The sequence below is a fragment of the Nycticebus coucang genome, chromosome 16, assembly GCF_027406575.1.
Source record: "Nycticebus coucang isolate mNycCou1 chromosome 16, mNycCou1.pri, whole genome shotgun sequence".
Lineage (NCBI taxonomy): Eukaryota > Metazoa > Chordata > Mammalia > Primates > Lorisidae > Nycticebus > Nycticebus coucang.
Window position 1 is genome coordinate 43,430,303 of NC_069795.1, and position 23,034 is coordinate 43,453,336.

Sequence of the window (23,034 nt, forward strand, 5' to 3'; positions counted from 1 at the left end):
ACATTGCATGAAAAGCAAAACACATTGAGTGATTTCTCCATTTTAGCATTTGAATTTTACTACAGTTTAATTTTGTATAATATTAGAAGAATAAAATAAGTGGAAATTAATTTGCACCATCTATGTTTTGAATTTTCTTTTGAGTGCAATTACTGTATAGGATAAAGTTCTATTATGAAGGGATTTAGAACTCTAACCAATGAAGTTAACTCTCATTTGTTTAGTCCCCACTAGTCTGGGAAAGAGATCCAGGACCCAAAGGCAATCAGTCCCCAGTATTTTGTTGGCCCTTGCCTGTGATAGTGTGGAGTGCTCTGAGAAAGTCCAGAACAAAGTGTGCTTAGAAAAACTATACAAATTAGGGAGTGAGGAGGGAGCTGCCTTACACATAAGCCCTATGCTGCTCAAATGTGGGATAGCAATTGGTGTCAGCCAAAAGCAAAAGTTCTCAAGGGAGTTGCAACAGGGAGCACTATTATTTGAATGTACCCCTCCAAAAGCATGTGGCAGAAGATTAATCCTCAATACAACAGTGTTGAGATGGGGTCTTATGGGGGATGTTTAGGTCATGGGGTTCCACTCTCATGAATAAATTAATGCTGATTATAAAAGGGCTTGAGGCTGAACTCTCTCTTGACCTTTGCCTTCTGCCATGGAATTATGCAGCAAGATGGTCCTCATCAGATGAAGCTGCTTGATTTTAAAGTTCCCCATCTCTATTAGGGTATCCAACCTGTGGCCACCAGTTGCATGTGGATTATATGAGGACTGTTCAGCTTATCTGTGGTGTTGGATATTGCAAAAAGTACACACAGACTGTTTTTTTGTTTAGCTTCCATTACTATTTATGTATTTAATGTGTGGCCCAAGGCAACTCTTCTTCTTCCAACATGCAGCAGAAAAGAAAAAATATTGAACACCCTTGTATGACAAGCTAAATAAATTTCTTATCTTTATAAATTACTCAGTCTCCGGTATTCTGTTACAGCAACACAAAATAGACTAAGACAGAGGTACCAGATATAACAATTGCCTTCATTTTCCTGTTATTATTTGAGATGAGAATCCACATATCAAGTGAATAGTGAACAAATCTCCCTTGGGGAATGAAAAAAATTTAAATTCAGGGAAATATCCTTCTTGGTATAGTAGGCAGAATTCTGAAATGGCGCTTAATAGTCCCTAACAGCTAGAGACATAACCTGTATCATTCCCTCCCCTTGGATGTGAATAGAATGGATGGCACTTCTGTGATTAGGTTGCATTATATGACAAAGGTGAAGGAATCTTGCTGGTGGAATTAAGGTGGAAATCAGGTGGCTTTGATTAATGGACAGTTATCCTGGGTAGGGTTGGTCTAATCAGGGGAGCCGCTGAAAGAGACCCAGCACTTCCTGATGTAGGAGAGATCTGAAGCAGCAAATGACCTTGAGGAAGCAAATTGTCATTGTGTGGAAGGGGAAAAATAGAAAATAGCAGTTGGCAGATGGCTTCTGGAAGCTAGAACACCCTGGCTGATAGCCAGCGATAATGCAGGGGCTTCAGTTTCACAGCTGCAAGGAACTGAATTCTGCCAACAACCAGTGAGCTTGAAAGAGGCTCCTGTGCCACAGATGAGAACATGTAGCCCCAGCAGTGCCTTGATTTCACTCAGTCAGTCCCCTGGAACATAAATAACTGGTATCCAGACTCATGAAAATTATGAGATATTACATTTTTTAGTTGTTATTCTTTAAATTTGTAGTGAATTGTTATGCACCAGTAGAAAACAAATGATAATATATTTGACTAATCACAAATTTGGATCCCTCATTTTCTTCTTACCATGAAGAGAAAGAAATACTTCTGCTTCAAGTCAGTGTCCCTTTATATTTTGTACGTAATATCCTCAAAGCCCATCACTCTTTCCAATGCAGTCACTCTGTTTGTTTCTCTGTATTGAACTTGGAGTAATCTTTATAATGCACACATCTGACTCACTTTCCTTCTTACAAATTCATTGATTAAAACAATTCAGTGACTTCGTTTATTCTGGGTAAAATTAGACATTATATGGCAGGGCCCTCAGACCTTTCATCACCTGGCATTTCTCCAACATCCTCTCTCCTTACCTTCTCAGCCCATCCTTCCCCACTCTCCATGGCTCTTTCTGCACTACAGGTACAGTTAACCACAACACTTGCCTCCATGTCTTCTTACTTGTTGCCCTCTCTACTCGGGAAATACTTTCATTTCTGACTCATTTATTTTAGTTGCTAAAGTTATTCCTAACTGTTAGGTTAAAGACACCTTCTCTGATGAATGAAAACTGGCTCAGATACTCTTCTTTCCTCCATCACACCACTGTGTCCTGAGTTCTCACACTGTTGTAGTTGAATGGTATTCCTACTTTTTTTAGACAACATCTTCCTTTAAGGGGTGCCTGCTTTCTTTTCACTGTTGACAACTCTAATCCTAGTGCTGTAGACTCTGCATAAATATTTCAGGAAAAAAATTATTGACCACCCAAAGTATGGGTAACTTTTGTCATATCATTAAAATGTATGAGTAATTGTACAATTTTACTTATCTAGATGTATTGCTTGTTTTGATGACAAGGGTCTCATATGTAAAGATATATTATAGATTTTTTTTACATTTCTAGTAATTCCTAAGAAGTAAAATTATATAACCAAATTTAGTTTGAAAGATTTGGGGGTTAAATATTTATTTTTTACACTTTCTTCTTGTATGTCAACTCAGTTAGTAAGGTTTTTGTCTTATATGTTAAAGTAAGGGTGATGAAGCAAATCCAATATCATGCATATTTCTTTATTTTATTTGCATATCTATCATATAAAGTACAGATCAATGATTTTAATAGATTTTAATCCATTAGTTAGAAACAGGTTTTGCCTTAATATTGCTTTATTTTCAGTTCATGTATTTGCTTCACACTGTGATGCACCCATATTATATTATCTTATGAAGACTATGTGTATGCTAGCTTAAGAAAGTGGATGATTAAAACAATTATTTAGATAATTAAAGCAAAGCAAGTGGTTATCTGAGGCAAAAGCTTTGTTTTTTGCAGTTTTTGGCTGGCACTGGATTTGAACTCACCACCTCCGGTATATGGGCCGGTGCCCTACTTCTTGGAGCCACTGGCACCACCCAAGGCAAAAGCTTTTTTTTTTTTTTTTTTTTCGTAGAGACAGAGTCTCACTGTACTGCCCACTGGTAGAGTGCCGTGGCGTCACACGGCTCACAGCAACCTCTACTCTTGTGCTTATGCGATTCTCTTGCCTCAGCCTCCCGACCAGCTGGGACTACAGGTGCCCGCCACAACGCCCGGCTGGCAAAAGCTTTTTAATAGAATTTAAATATAAGAAAATTTTATTTGTGCATTTTGCTTTTCTATTTTACATTTATTTTTAGAAAAAAATTTTACTGTCTTAGTCAATTAAATTTGAAACCCTAGAGCCAGTTTTGAGTTCTTTCTCCTACATCTCCTTCTTTCCCCCCTATTAAACTTTTCATCTAATCCATTACCAAGTTCTGTAGTTGCTGTCTGCTCAGTATCTATCCAGGGAATTCCTCTCTGGCGTTCTCTTCTTCTTTTCAGACAGTCCTTCACAGCAACAGCCTACCAAGTCTTCTCTTCATTCAAATCCTTCATATGTAAACATAAATTATGCTATTTACTCTAATACATTGAAAGATTTTTTCATTATTGAATCAGGAGAAAGGCCCTCTGCTTGCTGGGTGCCTCCACAATATGGCTCCCTTCTACACCATTAGTGACATCTGACTATTTATATGAACCCAAAAGGAAGCTGAACCCACAGTACAGCCAAACACATCCTGTTTTCCAGCCTTTGTGTTTTTGTTGTAGTATACGCTAGATCTTCTTAATTTTCTAAGTCATCATTCCAAAATCTTATACAAGCGTCAGGGTCCTATCCATAAGGCATCTACTTCAGAAAGAAGACCTTGAGTTTCTCAATTTGATGAAGTTGCTCCTTGGAACCACATTAACACTCTCTACATTTTTATATCACTTACATCCTTTTTAGTAATATAAAAAGTTTTAGAATCATCTTAACGATGCTCTCCCACTCTCCAGGCACCAGTTGAGAAGCATCTCAAGAGTACATTTTTTACTCATAATTTCATCCTCCACATTGCCTGATTTTGCATTTTACAGTTGCATTCACTGTTGTTTTTAGTATATGTGGAAGTAGAACTGGATTTTTATTTATTGTCATATAATAAAAGAAAGCGTTCCAATTTATACAATGAAGTAGAGAGTTGAAATAAGTGGTAGAAATTAAAGATGTTTTTAATTAGGATCAAATATATTAAGAAAATTTGCTATTCAACTTTTTAATTTACTGGAGTTCTATTTTACATTTATTTTTCTCTTTTAAACGTTTTCTACCTTTTTCTCCTCTCATTTTTACCATTTAAGTCTTTGTAATGAAATACCAATGACTATTTCTCTTCTCTGATGTCAAAGAATTTTTCCCTATTTGATTTTCCTCAGGGTTAGGCAGAATGATTTAAAATACACTAGATTTAACTTGAATCTTTACTCACTTTTACAAATGTAAAAATTTAAATTGCACACCTCTATACAGAGTTTATGAAATCTTAACTTACTCTCAGATTCTGCTTTGAGCAACAAAACACACCATGCTTAAAACTGAGCTCATCTGAAGTACACAAAGTGTAGACTGAAAGAAATATTCAGAATATCACTTCCTTAGAAACATCTCAATATATTCAACATACCTATCTGCAAAGCAGTGAACATTTAAGCCAACCACATGAATGATGTTGATATTAATCGGTGACTTACCTTTGGGAAGAAGGGTAGCGGTGTGAATGGAGAGGAGATGTTGTATGAGGTCTACCTGTATGTATTTGTGGAGCATTTTCAGCAGCTTCTCTTTTAGCAAGTCATTTCATTTATGACTTTATTTTTTGGAGAGTTTTTTTCATGAGATAACCTGGATCATTTAATCTTAACATTTTCAGGAGAAAGCTACTCAATTTGGAATATGTTCCCTTCTGTTGGAATGTTGCTGTTGAAAGCTACATGTAGATCTTTTGAGAGGCCACATGCTTGAGACTCTATTTTTAAATTTTCATGACAGCTTTTACACTTTCCTGAGCATGCTGGATCTAAGTTTCCACTGAAGTATGTAATTACTGGCAACGACTTAGTACCCACCATGTGGTGCCAAGTAATGGCAAATGGAAGCAATGTCAAAAAGGGAAGATTGGCAAGCTGGAGAGAGTCAAATGAGATAATTCAGAGATTCACATGCTCTGGGAAACAGTCTCACTATTGCTAATAGCGCAAGAGAATTTTATTTACAAGAGATGCTTATGCAACTTCCAAGGTGCCTTACATCAGAGAAAATTCAAGGGCTACTGTTTCTTTGGCATGAAGACATTGACTTCATTGATGTTTTGAATGTCCTCCTTTTCTAAAATTTTTTTCTCACCTCACTTGTCATTTTATTGGCTACCTCCACTATTTGGATGCTACTTGGATTAGGGTATTATCTACATAAGGCAACTCTCAAAACACATAGCTATGAGAAGCAAGACCTATGAAGGCGGTTGAACATGACCCTGTAACTTAGCCGTTGGCATGTATAGGAACCACTTATAGAGATTATTAAAATTGCAGGTCCCTGAGCTCACCCTTCAGAGATTCAGATTTAGTAGGTCTGGAACTAAGCCCAGCAATCTTCATTATTCTGAAGCACTCTGTCCTTGGACTTGAACTAGACTGAAAAGATAATGCTGTAACTTGCAAAAGGTATCTTTAGCATCTTATTACTTCTTGACCCATCCCACTTACTGAGTCAAAATCTGTATTTTGACAAGATCACCAGGCAATTCATAAACACATTAGAGTGTGAGAAGCATGGCTTTAACAAACACATAGCATTTCATTACAGCTGTGTGGGTAATTAGATTAGCTATCACCCTGAAGATAGTAGGGAAGATGCTGGTGGAAAGCTTGAGGCAGTTTGATGGAGACAAGATAGGGACAGAACTGACAATTAGGGCAAAAGACCAGATTTCACACCAATTCCAGGAGCCCTTCAGCCCAATATTAAAAGGTACATCTCCTTCATTTGAAAGTATTCTACTTAAAGTTCTAGTATTCCATAGTACAGTAGGAAGACTATAGTTAACAATAATTTATTTGATAGTTCAAAGTAACTAGAAGAGAAAAATTAGAACGTTTCCAACACAAAGGAAAGATAAATGTTTGAGGTTGATGGATCTTCCAATTACTCTTATTTAATCATGACATATTGTATACAGGTCTTAAATAATCATATTTATCCTCCCAAATATGTATAACTATTATATATCAACTAAAAAGCCTATAAAATATTCTATTTATTTAATTAATTTAGACTTTGAATTTGGTATGAAACAGTTTTGATAAATTATCATTGTGGTCTTTTCACCGTGTTTTAATGTTTTACCATTACAACAGATAGACACTTTCTGAGCCTTCCTTGTTTTAAAAATGTTTACAGAACAACACAGTCATAGTTGTTGAATAATTCAAGGAGGAAATATCTGATATTCCTCAGGCAGACATGATCTTTAAGGCTGGCTATAGATGCAGTTTGCCTGAGCCAAATGATCTCAATTAAGATTAAAGTTTCAAGCAAAACACAGGACCTATAGTTTCTAAATGAATTCTAAATCTGCTGAAATAAGTTCAACTATTTTGAGTCTCTACTAAGCAGAATAAATAATAATTTAAATCACATAACCTAATGAATATATTTATTGTCAGTTAGATAACAATTTTGACCTAAATACTAAAAGCTGTGTATTTAATTGATAAAAGTACATTTATTTCACTAGAATTACAAAGTTACCCGGTAATGTGACTATTACATGGAGTTTTGTCTCATTAATTCCAACTTTCTGTACAAGTTTTATGGTAATTTTGAAAAATTAAAATTCTTAGTGTTTTAATTTGGATTTTATAATCTTTTTTTTCAAATAGTTATTTAACTTCACAAGTGCTAGCTTTGTAACAATTAAATTGGTATTCAATTATCTTGTAACCAATAAGATTATAATCTCTCTATAAAGTTTTATTTCATTTAAAATAATTGCTCATTTTAATTAAAATTTTTTAGGGTAGTATCAGTGGGAGGTTTTACATGGGATAGTGAACTTGGTCATTCTTTCTAACTGAGCGAGCAGGTAATCACCTTAAGACTTACGTGGAAGTCTTATTTTTTAAAAGAACATAAATCCAAGTCACTACTTTATTTCCTCAGCACTCTAAAAATAATAATTATTTGATTTATGACATTACAATTAATGAGAAAAAGATAGAAATAATTAAAAACTTAGAGTTGTCAGTCTGGTTTCAATGCAGTGATTTAGGCAGCATTCTTGTTCCTAAGAATGTAGAGAGTAGAGTTTGCTTCATATCAAATTCAAAGTCTAAATGAATTAAATAAATAGAATATTTTATGGGCTTTTTAGTTGATATATAATAGTTATACATATTCGGGGGATACATTTTATTATTTAAGACCTGTATACAATATGTCATGGTGAAATAAGAGTAATTGGAAGATCCATAAACCTCAAACATTTATCTTTCCTTTGTGTTGGAAACATTCTAATTTTTCCCTTTTAGTTATTTTGAACTATCAAATAAATTATTGTTAACTATACTCTCCCTACTTTCCAAGAAAAGTAGAAAGAATCATGCATATTTATTTATGTAAAGAGTATCACTCTTTACTAAATTTTCATTAAGAAAAATCAGATGGGCAGTGTCCATAGTCCACTGGTAGGGCACTGCCAACCCTACACCCAGGGCTGGCAGTTTCGAATCCAGCCCTGGCCAGTTAAAACAACAAAGACAACTGCAACAACAACAAAAATAGCTGGGTGTTGTGGTGGGCACCTATAGTCCCAGCTATTTGGGAGGCTGAGGCAAGAGAATCGCTTAAGTCCAAGAATTTGAGGTTGCTATGAGCTGGGACTCTACTCTACTGAGGGTGACATAGTGAAACTCTGTCTCAAAATAAATAAATAAAAATAAATAAATCACATGTTAGAAAGACTATTTCTTAGGCTGTCTCTAGAAATGCTGATTTATTGGGATTAGAGAGAGACTTGGCATATATATATACACACACACACATAAGTAATATTTAATAATATTACTTATAATTTTTTTGGTATTTATATCAAGAGCCTAAATAATTTAAATTATTAGGCAAAGCTAAGAAACACTGTTCTTATATTAAGATCCAGAAAAGGGAAATTCAGAGTCACTTGTACCCAAATAAGAGTATATACTTCAGTGCTCTAGATCTTGATTGTACATTAGACATCTTCTTTCGGGCCAGATACCTCAATGGCCAAGGCATGCCCAGACCAATTAAATCATAATCTCTAAGATGGGATCCAAGTATCAAAATAAGTAACTGGGAAACTACCTCAGAGAAGGGTGTAATAGCCAAACAGGTGGTTTCAGAGAAATTTGAACAGATTTTAAGGTGAAAGACCAGGAAGATAAATATAAGAGAAAAAAAAATACAGAATATTCAAGATGATAAAATTACTGTAGGCAGAGCTGTTACTTTTTCACTGAGAGAACATAGTCAAGAAACTTACTGAATTAGGAATCTAAGGCAGTGGAGTTAAAACTTGAGCATGGATCAGAATTACATGGAGGGCTGGTGAAAACAGATTGGTTCATCCCACCCCCAGAGTTTTAGATCAGTAGGTTCCAGGTGGAGCTGATGCTGCTGGCTCAAAGGACACACCTTGAGAATGAAAATTCAAAGCAGAGCTATGCAGGAAGTACAGTACAGATGAGATATGTGGAATGGGATCTTGATGGGACCACATTGGATTGAGCCAAGAAATTGGCAAAACATTCGTCTGATTGAACACTTCCTGTCTGGGATTACAAGAAATGTAGCTAACCCCTACAGAGTGCTTACCACATGCCAGGTCTCATTCCAAGCTTTTATATTAAGTCATTTGGTCCTTCCAATAATCCTCCATGACAGACATGCTATTGTTTCTACTTTATAGGTACAGAAATTGTGGCACAGGGAGTCTTAAGTACCTTACTGGAGTGACGCTGTTAGTAAATTGTAGAGATGAAGTTGGAATCCAGGTGGTCTGCCTCCAGGGTTCACACACTTAACCACTTACTTGCTCAAACAATAAATGTTTGTAGCATACACAGAACATACTTTCTTTATTTCTTTCACAATCTTCACAAGGGAAATCTAGAGATACGTGTTAAGGAATTAAATAAATCTGGACCAGAAGATTCAGGAACAATCCATATATATTAGAGGAAGAAGAGGACCAATTAAGGAGTCTAAAATGTTGTAGTTTAGCCATGCCTTGTTGAAAGAGTGTGGAAATAGCACAGGTACATAAACCACTAGAGACATATCCCATAACTGTAGAAAAAGGTGTAGTGTAATGTTCTCATCATGAATGGGAGCTAAAATAGTTGCTCCCATGAAGGTAGAGAGTAGGATGATGTTTACCAAGGAGTGCAAGAATAAGAGGGAGAGGAGGATAGGAGAGGTTGGCTAATGGCTGCAAAAATACAGTTAGAGAGGAATAAGTTTTATTTTTTGATAGAGTAGGGTGACAAGAGTTAACTATAATTTATTGTGTATTTCAAAATGTCTGAAACAGAAGATATGAAATGTTCCCACCACAAAGGTGAATATCATAATTACCATGATTGATACATTAAATACTGCATGCATGCTTCACAATATCACATGTACCTTATAAATGAGTACAATCATTATGTATCAATACAAAATTTAAAAAAAATTAGTAAAAAGAAATGCTATTCAAGGGCTGAAACATGCATGCATTGAAAAAAAAAAACAACCCACATTTGAAGAGGTATTGGCTATTAGTAGGCCGGTGGAAGCATAGGTTTGGCAACATTTACTGAAGTTTCAATTCATCACACTGTAGTGGTGACTTTTTGTTAGAAAAAATTCTCACGTGTATTATTTTCTGTATTTGACTATCAAATATTTGTCTACTCATGTGAGACATTAGGCACTCAAAATTTGACAGTGAACACACAGAAGACTTTTTTGTTGGGATGGTGAGGGGAATGATGGTAAACAAAATAAATGTAATAAGTTGGATATTGATAAAATATTTTAGAGGAAAGAAAATAAGGCAGATGATGGGGATAGAGCATAATGAGAATGGCAGTGATATGTGAAAAGGCGGATGCAAATAACATTTGCTCATATAAAATAGGGAAGACTTTTCTGATAAACGGATAATTTTACAAAAATTTTAAGGAAATGAAATGTAAGGAAAAAGAATAATATGGTGATTTACAGTCCTAGAACAAGGCACCTGTTTGCATAAATGAAACATAGGTGACCATGTCATATATGGATGGGTCCAATGACAATATAGTCCCCTTGCACCTGAAGAGTCCAGTGTAAATGTAGAGAAATCACCCGGACATGGTTGCATGCAGAATTTACTGAGGACAAGATCCCCTTTCCTATATGTGGTAAATAGACTACAAGGATTTCTTGTCAATGTAGTTCCTATGGGCCATGAATGGGAGTTAACTGGCATTGGTATATATGTATTTTATTCCAGGGTTTGCTTATCTTATAAGAGAAGAAACTATAGAGCATAAAATTAAAAATTTTGAGCACAAAATGTTTATCAATTTGACCCACCAAGATATATTTCTTTGAATCAACAAGCACATTTTATGCTAGTTATGTTTAAGAAAAAAGCAAGAAATATAACATTATGTGTTATGTATCATATGTATAACGACTCTCTGAGCTGTGTATCAATCCTGATGCACTGCCGTGATGCCCAGGGAAGACAGGGAGACCTGGAAGTCCAACTCCTTCCTTAAGATTATCCAACTTTTTGATGATTATTCAAAATGCTTTTTGTGGGAACAGACAGGGTGGGCTCCAACCAGGTGCAGCAGATCTGAATGTCCCTTGGAGGGAAGACTGTGGTGCTGATGGGCAAGAGCACCATGATGCACAAGGCCATCCAAGGGCATCTGGAAAACAATCCAGCTCTGCAGAGACCATGCCCAGGGAGACTGTGGGCTTTGTGTTCACCAGAGAGGACCTCACCGAGATCAGGGACATGCTGCTGGCCACTAGGGTGCCAGCTGCCACCTGTTCCATTGCCCCAGGTGAAGTCACTGTGCCAGCTCAGAACTCTGGTCTGAGGGCAGGGGAGACCTCCTTCTTCCAGACTTAGGCATCACCACTAACATCTCCAGTGGCACCATTGAAATCCTGAGTGATGTGCAGCTGATTAAGACTAGAGACAAAGTGGGAGCCAGCGAAGCCACACTGGTGAACATGCTGAACATCTCCCACTTCTCCTTTGACAGCAGGTGTTTGACAATGGTAGCATCTACAGCCCTGAAGTGCTTGATGTTACAGAGGGAACTGCATTCTGGCTTCCTGGATGGGGTCTGCAGTGTTGCCAGTGTTCGTCTGCAGATTGGTTACCCAACTGTTGCTTCAGTACCCCATTCTATCATAAGTGGATACAAAAGAGTCCTGGATTTTTCTGTGGAGACTGATTACACCTTCCCACTTGCTGAAAAGGTCAAGGCCTTCTTGCCCAATCCACCTGGCTTTGTGGCTGCCTCCCTTGTGGATGACACCACCACAGCTACTCCTGGTGCCACTGCAGCCCCAGCCAAGGTTAAAGCCAAAGAAGAGTCAGAGGAGTCAGATGGGGATATGTAGTTTGTCTCTTTGACTAATCACCAAAAAAGAGCCAAACTCAGCTAGCTTATTTTCAGAACAAGGAAATAAAGGCTTACTTTACCGCTCTTAAAAAAAATAAAAAGAAAAGAAAAGAAAATTGGGATGGGAAATTACAATATTTCTTATGAAAATAGGTATGGAGAGAAAAGTTTAGAAAGACTGTTTTAGTCAATTAAGTATACTGAATATGAGAGTAAGTGAGGAATATACTTACTTTCTTTTGTTTTGTCTGATCTGTTTGTCCTGGGTCAGGATCAAATTTGCACGTGCCAGTAGAGGAAGCACATGCCAGTCCTTAACTTACATGTTTCTAAAGCTACTCTAGGGCTAAGTGTAAATGCAGCCCCTTGAGTAAACGGTAAAGATAGTCTGTGATCCTTTACCTGAAAAATTCTATGATACCTTCCTGGAAATGGAGAATAGGAGGACATTGGCAAGTCTGCTGTCGTTGTTTGTATTATGGATAATTACAAAATTCAAGCCAAAGAAACATGGAATGGATGGCTGAAAACAAGTACTCAATGGAAAGGAGAAGACGCTTCTCCATTAGCAGGTGGGAAAGGCACCCAGGAAGGGATGTAATTATACCAATCCCCCTGAGAGATTCAAATACTCTTAATTCCTCTCAGATCTCATGATGACTAATGGCTGAGGTTTGGAAAAGCTGCTTGTACTGTTTTATGCAGTGTAGGAAAACAGATGCTTGCTGAGTTAAGAGCTCTTCTTAAAAACTCTACATTATCATTTGCATAAAAAAAGATACAATTCTCTCTGTTGAATCAACTGCAAGAAGCTAGCTGGAGCTATGGTTTGGCCCATATTTTGTAGCCTTTATTTACCATTTTGCTTTTTATTTTTATGTTTCTAGAGAGAAATACTACAAGGAATTGTAAAAGGAGAAAGCTACTCAAGTCAAAATGTATTTCCAATGGATAAAATCATACAGATTAAATTCTCTGACCAGAATAGAATTAAGGTACAGTTGAATAAAAATAAAATAGCTAGGAATCCCCCAAATACTTGGAGATTGCCCAACATCAACAACATGTGTGATGGATTAATCACCATTGGCACCCAAGTGACAGGAGTTTTAAGGGATTTTAGGAGCATTTGGTAACTAGGACAGGCTGGAATATGAAGGCCCATCATTTTAATTAAAACAACCTGCTAACTTCTATTTCTGGCTGCGTTTGAATAACTGTACCACAATTGCCTCCCACCATAAACAACTAGAAAACCAGACAAAATATGTAAAATAGGTGTTTTCAGACATTGGACAGAAGGCAGCACAGTACAGTTATCTAAAAATAGAAGGAAAGTAAGCAAGATGTACTCAATGATCTCCCTGTCTTACTGCCTGAAGCACTTTCTGGAAACTTCCCACTGTGTGTGTGTGTGTGTGACCCCAGCAGAATATATTGTGCTTGGTGAGTAGAGAGGACAGAGAGAGTTCAGATGCCTGAGCTGACTTTTGTGAGGCTGAGCAGGGAGAGGAAGGGGCTATGTGGAGAAGATATTCCTCTAATCTGTGGTAGAATGATAATCTGGACATGCCTAAGGGAAGCTCTGTGAGGCCAAGTACAAACTATTGGGAACTTACCACTGAGTAATTCCCCAAGTTTACACAGGACTGATAGCTGTTCTAGTTCTGATCAGCCAGGTTGAAGATGCTTAAGTGAACATCTGCAGTCTTCAGCAAAGACCCTAGAAAGGGCAAAGCCTCGTTGGTAGGGACAAAACCTGAAAGAAAAGATTCATTTTACTTGTTTTGACAGAGCTTAGAAAAAAGCCTCAGAAGGATAAAGGTGAACCAACCACGATTTACTTGATTGTCTATCTACAAAGTTCCCCACTTTCAAAATCAAAATAGCAACATCCATAATAAAAATAAGAATTACCACCTTCTCATCCGAGGCAGTGTTTGCCAGAAAGCAGGAGAATAACATTTGAAAAGTCCTGGGGGGTGGAGGAAAGTAGAACAACAAAACACTATCATTCTGGAAACTATATCCAGTGAAAACATCCTTAATCAATGAAAGCAAAATAAAAATATTTCCAGAAAAGTGAACGGTTAGAGATTTTCTTGCCAGAAGACCTGCACATCAAGAAATGTTAAAGGAGATTTCTCAGGGGGAAGCAAAATAATGCCAGATGGACACTCAGATCTGTACACAAAACTAAAAAGGGCTAAAAATTTTTATATGTAAACATATAAAATATATTTTTCTACTTTGAAATAATGCTTTAAAATATAGCCCACTATTTAATAAAATAATAGCATTAGCAGTGACTAAAGACAAGTTATAGTTGGAGAAAAAAACTTGCTATATATATATATCTAATAAAAGAAATTCTGGGAATTTTTTAAAGAAGTTTTTAATTTTTTTTTGACACTACACTTTGAACTATAATTTCAAATTATCATAAATAATAGGTATAATAGAGAGGGGTTTGTAATCGTTGTGGGGATCTCTATGTTACTGGTATTTTTATTACTTGCCTATAGGTATTTGTTCAACCAGGATTAAACTGCCCATGGTTTGGTGATTTTTTTTGTTGTTTTTATAATGGGCCAGATGGTAGCAGTATTTTAGGCTTTGAGAACCACACATTCTTGTTTATGCCTACTGAAATCTGTCATTTTAATGAAGTTATATATGATATGTAAATAAATGGGGCTGTAGTTTGCCAATCCCTGAATCTAATTACGTATATAGTGATGAATTTTATTAGGCAACAGAGTTGGGCTTAATGGTGCTGAGAAATTAAAGAGGGGATTTAATTTCTTTAAAGATTTCGTAGGTTGTTAATTTATATTCTACATCTTACAATAATGATTTCTGAAGTCACTAGAGGAATCAAAAGCTGTTTTTTATTGTTTTATCTTACTTTTATTCATAGTGGCTTCTTTCCTTAGGTATTTGGTAAGTTCTGATTTTGAGCTCTACTGAATATGAGATATTTGGAGTCTAGATTGAAGGTACATTTCCAATGAGGATTTGCATTTGTTTCTGCTGGCCACTAGATTGTATAAACAATCTGGGACTATTTAATTGTTTCAGGTTGAGTTTTTCTCAACTGTAGTATTGGTGAACCCCAGGATGAGAATAAGTTTATGACCAACACACAGAGGATATTTTACCATTAGCATTTTTACTGTTCTCATCTTCATCATCATTATCATTATAGATCTTTTCCATCTAGACCTCTAGAAAACATTGATATGTTATTGATACAGTTTGAATACATGCCCCCTTCAAACATCATGTTGAAATTTAATCCCCAATGTTGAGGTGGGAGGGGTTTGGGTCATGGGGATGGGGCCCTCACAAATGCCTTGGTGCTGTCCCATTGTAATGAGTAGTTCTGTGTTGATTCACGTGAGAGCTGTTGGAGGGTGTTTGGCACCTTTCTTCCTCTGCCTTGCTCCTCTGTCACCATATGATGCACCTGCTCCCCCTTTACCTTCTGCTTTGCCTGGGAGCTCCCTGCAGCCCTCAGCAGATGCTGGTGCATGATTCTTGGACAGCCTACAGCAGTGTGCACCAAATAAACCTCTTTTCTTTACAAATCATGCAGCCTCAGGTATTCCTTTATGGCAGTGCAAAATCAACTGACGTAATTATCTATCTCTTCTCTTTACTGCAGAAGAATTTTCTCCCATCTACTTTTTCACTAAGTCAAATCAAGTTCTAGGACTCACGTTTTTTTACAGTCTCATAGTCTGGTCTTCTGATCCTGGTGTCACTCCTAATCTCTGCATTCTCCACACAACCTTGTCCATCATAATTTGGAAGTATCTGTTTACCCCTCTTGTCTGTCTCTCAGTTGCTTCTGAACATAGCAGTAGAATATTGATGGGTTTTATTAGGTTTCCTAAAACTGCAATACTACTAAGATGATGAAACTTCTCACAAATAGTATTCATATGTCTTATACATACAGTTGCATGTCTTATACATACAGTTGCATAAAATCACAGATAAAGATTTTCTGAAGACAATGTCTAGTCTCCTTAGAATTGTATTTGAGTACATAGTCATATGTTAAGTGTTTATTTTAATTATTAAGAGAATTCAAAGTTCAAGTGAGCAGTTTTGCTTAAAATAAGATTGAAAATTAAATTTCAGTACAATAATTATAATTTCTGAGTATTGTTGCATTCAAGGCTATATTAGTTTGTTAAAGTATAAATGGAATTTTGTGGCTATGTTAGGATGGGAGAAATATGAATAGTAATTAAAGATTTTTCCACTTACAATTGGAAGGATCATAACTACCAATAAACAAAATATATATATTTTGCTCTGCTAATTATGTGGTGTTATTTCCTGTTCTAGAAAAGATGGTTCAAAAGAACAGCGATCAAGGGAAAGTTTATGCAATGTGCTCCCTTTCCTTTATCCATTTTTCATCTATTGATGTCTTTGTGCATTTTTGCTTTAATATTGAGTACTAGGGATTATATAGAATTGAACGGTTAACAGAAGCATTCTAAGTCCAAAGGGAAATATTTCAACTGAATCAAAATAGATCCAATAAAATATTTAGAATTGTGTATCATATGCCTGGATCGAATTTCTGATCTTGTACCTGGTCTTTGTTATTCATTCTAAATCTTCCCAAACAAATTTATGTGTGGCAGATACTGGGACCCAAGTGCTCATCACGTAAAACCCACAATTCCTAGAAATGCTATTGTTTAAAACCTACAGGTCAGTATGAGCAACATGTTTTCCTTCATGGATTGAACTGACTAGTGAAAACTGAAGTTTAAAATGCTAATTACCCCTGTCAATACCATATTTTCTTCAGTAACAAGGTATCATTTATTATCTGTGCAGGAACATATAATAAGGCTTAATAAAACTCAATAATTAAAATTAAATGAGATTAAATATTTAAATAAGCATTTCAAAAATCTTTGAAAAAACTGTAACTCTCATGCCATTATGTAGCCACTTGGTGGAAAAGGAAGGCTCTGTTGGCTGCTTATAGAGAATATATGTTAATACTCTAGAACCATCAAAAATGTATTGTTTATAGAAAATTGTTACTAAATTATTCTGACTAGTGTTTTAAATCAATTTCATTTAACTAAAAGTCCCACTCCACTGACTGCAATCATATCAATGATCATTGAAGGAAGCGTGGTAAACTAGATCATCAGCATCAATGCCAGGAAGGCCAAGAGCCCAACCTTGGATTAATAGGAAGAGGCCTTCATAACTTAAGAGACTCAAGAAAACACGCAAGTAGCCTGACGGTCCTAACTGTGATGAAAATCATCTACTGAGGTGGGTATTATTGTAAATCTTTGTGTGCATGACAGATTTACATCTTTTTACTTCCATAAAATTCACCGTTAATGGCACAACACCTATTAAGCTGAGATATTTCTAGGTGTAATACGTCATGGTATTTTCCTGTACAGTTTACATTATTCTTGGCATTTCCCTGCCTGTCTCATGAGATGGCCAAGAAGGAAAATATAGTAACTTGCACTCACTTCTCAAGGACAAAATGCCACATCTCACCAGAGGAAACATTCAGAATGTGAAAAGAAAATATTGAGAATCATAACATTGAAAAATGTGGCGTATGAAAAATCTGGAGGCTTAAGGGAAAAACATTTTGTTTCCTGGAATACAATTTTAATGCATTACCAACTTCTCAGTTTTCAGGGTTTCTCAAAAAGGGACAAATAAACATTTACAAAATGAGAACTGGATGTGTACAGGAGAGACAATGTGATCTTTGACACAACCCCAACCTTAAAGCTTGAGCTTCCACTGGTGTTTGCACAGGGAAACCCTGGGGCCTCAAGAACGTTTAGGTAGCACTCTCTGAAAACAAAAGCTGAGCAGGCTTTGTGTAACAAAGGCAATTAAAATGTCCAGGCAATCCCTGGAGATATGTCAGCACGCTGAGAACCTGGAATACTGAATAACTTCATTCTTATTCATAAAAAGCCAGAGAGAAAAATAATTTCAGCTCTTCCCAAACACTTTATTTTCTCTCTTAAGAGAAAAAAGTCAACAATTGTAAACATGTATTAAACTCTCAGACTCATTGTTATGTAGTTTTTGGCCACTTTGTAGGGCAGAAAATTCTACAAGCTCATGCTACTGCATTTTATGCAGGTGAAAAATGCATTTTAAAAACTAGATTGTGACATTACATGACATGCTTATCACTCAAAGTTCTGATTTTATTATATATAAGAGAGAACTGCCAAATGACTAACCCAAATTCATATTTTTAGCTAATGGTAGAACCAGGACTAAGGAAACAGATGTTCCTTTTGTGTTCCGAGAACCTTCCCCTGAGCCCAGGCAAGGTACAATCATGTTTTCTTCTGGCGGAGCTGGCTTCAGGTATTGTTATGTAGCACAAAACATTGCCCCTTAGCCTTTGCTCTTTTTCACTTTGCCAAAGGAGAGGCAGAAAACATGAATTATTGAAGTTGTGGGCGAATTTTTAGAGAAAAGTTATGCTTCTTTTGTGTGTAAGGTATATTGCTGTTTGATCCATTTTTTACTTAGAGCAACATCCCTTTCATTTTATATTAGCAATAAAGGGCTCTGTGGGAAAGCCTCAAGTGCAAAAATAGGGTCATTACCCAACGCCTGTATGTATGGTGTTTACTGGTGCTGCAAACTATTAGAAATAGCCATATAGGTCTTGTGGAAGAGCCCTCTTAGAATGGCTTGTAATGGTTTCACATAACAGAGGCTCAGGAAATATTTGCTATTTGATTTGCTACTTATGTAGGTAGTTTTTGTAAAACTTACATCTAGGATAATCCAGTCAGGAACATGAATGGTCTGAAAAAATTAATAAGCTGAAATGCTCAGCACACATCATTTGTTTATAGATCTTTAAAAGGGTTTTCTTAAGGCAGTGCTGCATTTTACCATCACTACAGTGCATAAAAGAAATGTTCCACCCAGAGATTTTACTCCTCTTCACCATATAAGGACATGGAAGGTAAACGTATATAAACCAGAGAAGCCCCTCCACCAGAAACTTCTGGACCTTGATCTTGGATTTCCCAGTCTTCAGAACTGTGAAAAAATAAATTTATGTCGGGGCGGTGCCTGTGGCTCAGTGGATAGGGAGCTGGCCCCATATACCGAGGGTGGTGGGTTCAAAACCCGGCCCCGGCTGAACTGCAACCAAAAAAAAAAAGAAAATAGCCAGGCGTTGTGGCGGGCGCCTGTAGTCCCAGCTACTCGGGAGGCTGAGGCAAGAGAATCGCTGAAGCCCAGGAGTTGGAGGTTGCTGTGAGCTGTGTGATGCCACGGCACTCTGCCGAGGGCTAGAAAGTGAGACTCAGTCTCTACAAAAAAAAAAAAATAAATAAAATAAATAAATAAATTTATGTCATTTGAGGCAAACAAGAAGTATCTACAGTATTTTATTATGGCATCCAGCGCTAATACAATTACCATTTAAAACAAAGGCATGGTTGATCAATGAACTAATAACTTTTGACAAAAATTATATGCTTAAAACTTAAAAAAAGTACTGTCAATTTTTCTTTTTTCCCTCAATCTCTTATTAAAATGTCTTAACTTATCCATTTCCTAAATCATTAATAGATGAAAATATTCTTGAGATGTTAAAAAAATACACAGAACCATAAAAATAAATATATGGTGATCTTTCCACCAGCCCCATTCTTCTGTAGGCCAACTGGGAAAGAAATCTGAAGTGTAAACAGAGTTCAGTTATTTTAGGATCTACCGTGTCACGTACATCCTCTATTATCCTAACTCAGATTTGTTTTAGTTTTGCCCTTTGGACCAAGCATATCATTGCAAAAGGCTTCACACACAGCTGCCATATCAGCCATTCAGAGTCAGAAATGTTAAGTTTCTCCAAGATGTGAAATTATGTTTTCATAGCAGAAAACACTAATTTAAGTTGGAAATATGTTGGAAAATGTCATTTCCTTTGCAAACCAAACAAATTAAGGGGAAGGGAAATATCTCTTAGTAGAATTCAGAGCTTGTTGTGAAATTTTGAGAATTCTCAAAATTTGGCAAAACCTAAAGTATTGCTTGGCATTTATACCCTGAGATGAATATTTTAAGAGTCCAAATTAAACTTGTTGATAGATATATACTGAGAATGTGTTAACATGGTGATGTTTCTGTTACTTGCTATAAATACAGTGCTGTGAACTAAGGATTTGTCTCACGTATAACCTATTCAAGTTACTGTACCATGCAGATGAATGATTTATATTTAACACATATTTTAAAATCATCACTAGATGCCCATGGGATGGAGCATCCTCAAGTGTATATAAAACTAAATGCAGAAAACAAAAATTTACTTGTGTGACAAATTTCGAGGTTACCACTATCTTGTCTAGCATGTATTAATTAAAGAGAAATGACAGGTATCATGGAAATTAAAGTGCAAGGAGGCTGGTAAAAAGCTCTTCTTTTTCATTCTGTGGATGATATGGGTGTTTCGATGTTGTATGTTGTTGCCTGGAGCTACTATTATATTTAGTTATACATTTCTATTTTATACAACTTGGCCCATCGTGTTGTGCTAGTATCTCAATTGTTACATGATGTTGGACAAATCAAGTTACAGCTCAGGCAAGATGGAATACAAAGATGTGTGACAAGGTTGGGTAGAAATGTTTTGAAGGTAAAAATTATTATTGTTCAGATGCTCTATGCCTATTCTTTGAAGCTGAAGTTTTAATTTTAAAACTTTTTTTATTAATGACATTTTGAATTCTAAGCCTTTTGGAATAATTTTAAACCTGAAGATGTTTTCCCTCATACTCTTGCTAACTAAAATAGTGTATGGATAACATCTAGTCCTTGTAAAACATGTCATTTTCTTTGCTGTCTCCTTAACAGAGAACTGGGAGCTGGGGAAGGCAACCCCTCCACCCTCTCTGGCTGCAGTGTGGAGATCACCCAGCTCTCAAATTTGGCGCTCATCAAGATGGGAAACACTGGAAAGAAGGTAGGCTGGTTCTAGTGCCTCAGATGTAAGAGCAACTGCATCTGATTTCAGAATCTTCTGAAGAAAAACTCTGTAATCTCTACTTAATTTTTAAATTAAAAAAACAGAGCAGTTTAACTATTCTATCAGATATCAGATACTCTAAAGTCATATCTGATAAAGATGCTCACCCTTATTGTATCAAGAGTATCAAAACTAGTATTTAAGGATGAATTAAAAAGTTGATATTGTTTGATATAATTTTTTCCTTTTCTTTTCTTTCTTTCTTCTTTCCTTTCTTTTTTTTTTTTTTTTTTTTTTTTTTGTTGTTGCAGTTTTTGGGCAGGGCCAGGTTTGAACTCGCCAACTCTGGTATATGGGGCTGGCAAACTCCTTGAACCACAGGTGCCACCCAATAATATAATTTTTTGGATACATTGAGAAGAAATGGCAATGTTGGTGCATATCTGATTGAACTTTAGTATTTTCTTCTAAATATGCTTTGTTGGATTTTAATTTTACCTATGAATCTTGCAGACAAAGTAGCAGGCATGTAGTTGTTACCTATGGGATAAAAAAGAAGTTTCTCTTTCTTCAACATTATAATATATTTAAATGCTTTTCTTTCTTGTTTTGCTCCTTCCTCTTTTCCTTTTTCCCTTACTCTTACCTTGCTGATCACCATTTTTCCCCATTGCTCACATAACTTCCCATTAAGAATCTAAAGTGCATATATTTCCCTGGATTCTTGCCAAATCATTTGCTTTCAAAGAGTTCCCCTTTGTCTCTTTTTCTTGCATGCACGTACAAAGGAATACGTAGAAACAGCTAGGAAGCATTAGTAATTATGTTTATGCCATTTCAAGCAAATTTTAAATAATGGAACATTGCCATTTAGCACTCAGTAACATGTGATTTGATTTTCTTCTCTCTTTGTGAGTGGGGATACGATGTTAGCTGAATGTGAAGTTTTACAGCTCCCGGATATGCATAAATCTTCTCATTTGTACTTAGTATAACTTCTTCCTCACTCCCACCTATTGATTAATCACTGAGCTATGGTCCTTTTTGCAAGACTGTCTGAATTATAGTTTTAGAAATAGAAAAGGGCATTACTTGGATATGTAAATATTTGAGACCAGAGACAAGTTTCTGTCACTTCCCTTCTCCTTTCATTGTTAGTTTAGTGGTTTCTCAGGAGGTTAAATGAAAACATACTAGCAGGTGGTTTTAGAAGAGATACTGCACTTTACTATTTTATTTTATTATTGCATTTTTACTGTGCTTAGGCTACTCTGGAAGTAGTGGTTGGTTTGAACCATGATATTATTTTTACCTCTGTGAACTTTGTTCTGTGATTTTAGTTCTAGTGATAAGAGGACGGTGGGTAAAGCTTCAGAGGTCGTAGAAAATTAAAATTTGTGGAGCATGTGACGTGGCAGCATCCAGAATAAATGACTATAGTCTGATTTCCTGTAACTGCTCTGCTATTTCTGCTTGGTGATGCTTGAAGGTACGATATAGTCCCATCAGAATTAAAGAACATGGAAAATTCGAAAAACTGACTTCAATACTGTTCTGTTAGCATTCTGTGGAAAGCCATACCCATCAGATGGTGTAATCATCAAGATTCTTTGCTTATGAAGGAAATAACTCTAATTTAAGGAAAGAAAAGATTGGTTGGAAGAAAACCAATGTAACTCATGCAACAAGGGAAAGGCTACTTCGAAGCTCTCAGACTCTCAGAACTGGAGACTCAATGTTGGAAGATTCTTTCTTTTAGACTCTTGTATCTACCTTTCTCTGTGAAGGTTCCAGTTTTTCAGATTCTTCCATATGTAAACATTTCTTCAGATCAGAGATCACTGAGGAGAGGGGGATTTTCACCCGAATCTCCATTTAGTAATATACTGAGGAAAGTCTCTTTGTGGACTAGTTCAGCCATGTGCCCGTCCCTGGAATAATCTCTGGGCCAGAAGAATGAGGTACGGTGATCAGCCATATGTAGACAATGTGTTCACATGTGTGAATGAGAAGGTAGGCCACTGGAGTCGGGAGTTCCAACAGAAACACAAAGTTCCGGTTAATAAGGGTGGGCAGAAGAAGATAAGGTCATAGGTAGCAAAAATGGTGAATGTCCACAAGGGTCCAGTCTGCAGATGTGTAGTTACCTCCATTTCTTTGCCCACACATATAATTTTAGTTTTTGTGCAGTTCCACAGAAACTTTATTTCCTTTA

The 23,034-nt window shown here is 36.4% G+C and overlaps 1 pseudogene; it reads left to right on the forward strand.

Annotated features, from left to right (window-relative positions):
* The first annotated feature begins 10,889 nt into the window (after nt 1-10,889).
* Nucleotides 10,890-11,798, forward strand: LOC128567410 (60S acidic ribosomal protein P0-like; annotated as a pseudogene).
* Nucleotides 11,799-23,034: the final 11,236 nt, after the last annotated feature.